This window comes from Antedon mediterranea, chromosome 10 (assembly GCF_964355755.1).
Source record: "Antedon mediterranea chromosome 10, ecAntMedi1.1, whole genome shotgun sequence".
NCBI classification, from domain to species: domain Eukaryota; kingdom Metazoa; phylum Echinodermata; class Crinoidea; order Comatulida; family Antedonidae; genus Antedon; species Antedon mediterranea.
In genome coordinates this window covers 24,253,298-24,259,374 of record NC_092679.1, presented here as the reverse complement: position 1 = coordinate 24,259,374, position 6,077 = coordinate 24,253,298, and positions in this window count along the sequence as shown.

Genomic DNA, 6,077 nt, shown 5'->3' with positions numbered 1-6,077 from the left:
ATTCAAAGTTAGATGTTTTACAAACAAGGGCCACCGACATTAACCTTAAATAATTATTAAAATGTATTTATATTCCACCAATATAAAAAAACAAAATAAATCAAGTCATGCAAAGTGCAGTACAGTTACGTAATCCCGTAACTCAAGAGTAGCGGCTTTGTAGTAACAGGGACAAGTGAATACGCTTCCCTGGTAGTAGCCTAGTTCTCGTTCTATATGCTAATATAGGCAGTTTGAGCTTTTGTATAAAAAGGTTTCAAGAAATTAGCCCTCTATCGATACGTAAACTCATATTGCCCAAATTAAAAAAAAGCTATAAATATTCAAATGTATGCGGATACGTATGCGTATACAGTACCATGTCACATGTCATGCACGTGACACTGTTTTTGCAGCCTTAAAATACCTGGTCCACCATCACTCCTCATCAAAGCATATAATGTGTAGTCCATTTTCGGGGAAGGAGACATCATATTAATTGATATCCCCACTCTGCAATCTACATAGCATTCAGCCATGTTAATAATAGTAGGCTACTGTGGGCTATACAACGAATAATGTAGAAGAAGGTTTTGACATTTTCAGTATTATTGTGTGAAATTGTACTATTTTTTTAAGAGGCTATATTATTTAATTAGGATACTGTACGTTTATTGGAAATTAAAATAATTATATTTTGAAAATTATAGAAAATGTAGATTTCACGGCCTGATTTATCTGTTTACAACAGTAATACAACATAAAATATATGATCTTAGTAGTAAGACATTGAATTTAAGAGCATTTTTGCATCATGGCTTATCTTAGGAGGTGTACCGGTACCTTTTTTGGCGTTCATACGGGTTTTTTTTTACTGAACGTTTCTTATCTTATGTACCATGTACTTGTAATACTAATTACGTCAACGAAAAAAGTAGCTTAACGAATCGTAGAAGATGCTGGTATTATAAGATTTTATTAAATAGTAAATATACACCACGAATGACAAGGCGAAATCTAGAGTAGTAAATTCACTTAAAATGGGAAACTAACATCAATAAAATTAGATAGTCATATGTTGTTTAATTTACAACGTGATTTTTTTTTAAATAAATATTCAGATTTGATATTTACCATAATAACAATTAAGCAATAAATTAAAAGAAGGTACCTCTCGGTTAAACGTGAAACACTTTATTCAAAACAAAAAAGGAAGCTGTGTGCACGACGGATTAATATTGTAATAATGTACGATAGAAAAAGTTGAAAACTACATTAATTGCATTTTATTTGAAAAATATAGATAAATAAAGATTTTTTTTAAATGTTAAAATAACGGTGTCAACCTGTGGCCAATTTTGTATCATAATGTAGATCTTTTCATTGTTATCCGTAAAACCTGTTTTTACAACTAGATGATTAATTTTTGTTAGCGCGTGAATCCAATGTTTTCGTTGAGAAAAACAATCGCGCTAATCGCTGCGATTTACATTTCCACTGCGTGTCTGCTGAGCTTTTTGATTAGCATAAACGCGTCATAGCTCATTTACTGAGCTCTGATTGGTTGTGCTATTTTTGACAAACATTAGAAATTCGAAAGTACAAAAAACAAGGCCATATACATGGATGCAGTCGCGTGCTCAAGTTAGTGTTTACCGACCGACCAACCGACTGACATAGTGAGCTGTAGAGTCGCGTTGCACGCACGCGGCTAAAAATTGAATTGGAAGTGTGATTCGTCGCAGAAATGTATTTCGAAGAAGAACATGCAAATACACACGCATAAACGCTGAGGCTTTCGATTCGTGCTAGTCAAAGCTGTAAAACGAGGGAAACAATTCCTCAAACAGATTTTTAAACTGTCCAATTTTAATATCCACAACCGATGATTATTTCTGTATGTTATCGTTGTGATGAAAATGGTGGTAAATAACAGCAAAAATGGAGTAAATTCATACTTTCGTAGTAAATGAAACATTTATGGTGACCAACCGTATAGTATGCATTTATTACAAATTGTCATAATTATACCAATATCCAATATTCTGTGTACTGTTAAAAACTCTTAAATAAGACAAAAATATAAAAAAATATTAAGCCCTATAAATATATGCAATTTAGACTTAAATTATTATTGTTAATTAATAAGCCATAAGATCTACAGATTCTCTTTAAAACCCCTTAATAAACAATGATATGGTAAAGATGTGAACAACTAAAATGTAATCACCACGGCGTCTGCGTTACAACTGTAGTTGGATCCTACAAAATGACATCATTAATTTATCTGAAACTTTTATTGAGGGCGTTCTAAAGTAACTATACATACCCTTGCCAATTCTCCCAAAAGGATGCAGTGGTAATTTACATGTATTTGACACACGAAAAATCTAAAGAGTATTTTTGGCTTCATCCAAGAACCACGTTACCAGTTTTAATTCATTGCTTTCTTTGACACGGGAAAACCATGGATCCGAAGAACAAGATGATCATAGTACTTTAGTTTGATCATCGTCAAAAGCTTTGTCGACATCATTATGTACTTAATTCCTCCTATTTATCTGTATCCATAAAATTATATACAAACTTAAAAAGACATCTGACGTGGAAAAGATACTACAAATATAAAGTCATTATTTAGGGTTCTTAAATTTCTGAATACACATTTTCATCATTTGTTGGTTTATCCTTGTCATGGGTATTCATCACGTCTGGTTCTGCATATACTCCATTTTCATGCATTTCATCATTGTCAATTTCTCGTATTTCAATGTCTGGATTTAAATATACGTCATTGTTTTCTACATTTTTACTAATGCTTTTAGCATCTTCTTCCTTGCAGTTTTCTTTCTTCAAGTAAACTGAAACGAAAAAGTTGCACATGATTAAACTTATATCAACAACAAAAAAACAACCCAACAATGTATAACTTAACCCAGGCTCTACTGCACTGCCTTAGTGTGTTTACTCTAAAATGCATTGCCACAATGTAACAGCTGGAAGTGCCTGGCATATACCCATTGTTTACTATTAAGCAAATACCTAATATTTTGTTGTAAAAGTGCCCTCTATAATAATGAAATACTATGTTTTATAGCGCCCTCTCTTGTTTGGAAATGCTTTCATAGAATTTCCCGATATTTCAATTTCGAAATGTAGTACCTCTTTATTTATTTTTGTATGTAATTACTGTAAAAATATACAAACCGATTAAAAGCACAATTAACATCAACACAGCGCATCCTCCGCCTGTAAGTGCGAAGATCAACATATACTTGTCCTATTCCAAAATTTAAATATAAAGATGTCAGTACGTAATTTAATGTTTAAGTTGTTCACCGCAGACTTGGTCACGTCAATACAGAAGAAAAGAGATTCCAGGATATCCTTCACCTCTACTCTTAACAAACATTTCGCAAACAAATGTTTAGGCTGTATAATGTTTTCTTATAAAACAAAAATAAAAATCAAGTTAAAACATTAAATTACCTCATTGTCATCGGTCGTAGGAATATTCGTCATACCTTATAAATAAAAAACATTGACAAAGTGTTACAAATACTCTGTAGCTAAAGAATTATTCTTATTTTGTTATGTTTTCAGTCAGTAATATAATTTAACTAGGTTCCCCCCCTCCCTCCGCCCCTATCAGTCAGGTACGCAAAGTATTTGGTTTTTAGTTTGTAGTTTTTCTTGATTTTAGTGTGAGCGTTTTCAACGTTCATGCAAATTCTTCCGGAGTAGGACCATTTCATTCAACGTTAACTTATTTCATTCTTTTTAAAATGTTATTGAACGATAATTTTTGTCAATGTTTTTTCTAAATCAAATTCTAAATATATTTGTAAGTTCTGCTGAGATTAAGAAGCGTATCACGTACGTTATATAACACTGCCATTTTGCTTATGATGTTTTTAACTCTACTTCCATCGTGTATAAAGATATCCTATACATACTATATTTTCATAAATCGACAAATGATTTAGAACAGGACATTCAGCATTGAGTCAGTAACGTATGCCTCTGTGTAGATAACCTAGGAGACGAGTACAAGTAGTTACACAAGTCCTGAAATAACTTACTATAGTTAGGGATGCAAACTCTTGATCCAACCTCAACATATCCATCACATTTCAGGCATTCTGTTTGTCCTTCTTTGGGCTGGTAAAATCCTTCTGGACACTGCTCACACACTGCAGGTAGCTTGTCGTTTCCTCGGTATGAACCTGGACGACAGTTCACTGAAATTAAATAATGGTTTACGTTATGTTTAAATATTACCATGTAATTAAGTGGAAAGCTAATATTACCAAATACCGGGTAAAGTAGAAAGCAGCTAGATGAATTACAAAATGTTTCAAATCACCAGATTTTGTATAGATAAAAAATAGCACTATCCTAAAGCCTTATTAGTCGCGTGCAACGCGACTCTACAGCTCACTATGTCGGTCGGTTAGTCGGTCGGTCGGTCTGTCAGTTGGTCGGTAAACACTAACTTGAGCACGCAACTGCAGCCATGTATATGGCCTTGTTTTGCAATACTACTACTACTACTACTACTTTAAAATACTTTATTTTAATATAGTTTTAATGTAGGAATGTGAACTCACCACAAACATATCCATCTTTGTGAGCATATTGAGTGTTGGTACATATTGGTCCATTTATACCAGAGTTGAACTGTATCACCTCATATATTTCACCTCGATGTTCAAATAGCTCACCAGGTATCATTAAACGTTGAAGTTGAACAACATTTTTACGAATACTTTCAACCTTGTCTTTTACCTGGTAAACTGATTTTTCTCGACTAGCAATTACAATGTCAAGTGATGTTGCATTGGTACTTTTGATGTCAAATATGATCTGTGTAAGAAATGGCTTGCCAATTGGACTTGCCTCTTGGTAATGGAGAAGCTCCAATTCTAGGTCGTCATCATAGCTACTGATGACATCTCCTAGTGATTTGTTATTTGTATGTTTCGAACTTAAATATTCTACTCGGTAAAGCATTATGGTGATATCGCTTGAGAACTCTGGCATCGAGATTCCAAGGATGTTAAGTCTAGCGGGTTTCGAAAACCGATGTCCATGTTTGTTCCAAGCTTCACACACATACCACCCATCGTTACTGAACCTCGGACTTATTATCTCAATACTTGAGCTATTCTGGCCGAAGATGGGTTCCATATCGAATGAAGTATTAGACTGGAAGTACCATCGATAGTGTGCTAATGGAACTGCTTTAGCTTCGCATGTAAAATACACACCATCGAGATTGCCATGTTCAAGGGCAATGTCCTGTGGGTGTTTGAGAATGTATGGTGCGAATTCAACGGTCACTTCACAATTTAAAGACGAAACTGAAGTCACTAAATTACTTGCATGACAATTGTAGCTACCAGAATCGGATGGATTTATTTGATTCAGAATCAGTGTGTTTGAATTCCTACCAATCAATGTTTGACCATTAAATATCCATGTAAATGTTGGTAAAGGGTTACCAGTAGCTGCGCACGACAGTGTAATATCTTCCCCTTCAACTGCTACAATGCTTGGTTCAGGATGCTCTATAATGTTAGGCTCTTTCATATAAACATCGTTATTCTCTTTAAGAACAAGTATAAGACCCAGTGCAATCAAACTACTTGCTTCAGCCTCACTGACATCTGAAGTAAACATGTTGCTGTATATAAAATGTGAAACATACTCATCAAGTGCCACAGCATTCTCAAAACTCTGTCGACCTTCTGACATATATCTCAAAGCAATCAACGCTGTTGTTAAGCAATCATAGAACCCTTCACAGTCAGATAAACCATTGGAATTATGGATATAGATGTCCATTGCAATTTTCCATTTGCTAAGAACATCAACATCAAGTAATGATTGTGTGTTGTTTGTTTTCATCTTTGCAGAATCAATAACTTTCGTTAACGCATTTTCCTCAACTCCATCACCAGCATTAGATTTGTTCAAGTCATCCATAGTTAAGTTGAAATAGAGTAATGTTGAACTGTAATTTGTAACAGCTGGTGAAATAAATAGAGATAAATTGTACAAGTATTGATTTTGAAACTTTTCTTCTTTTTGTATTG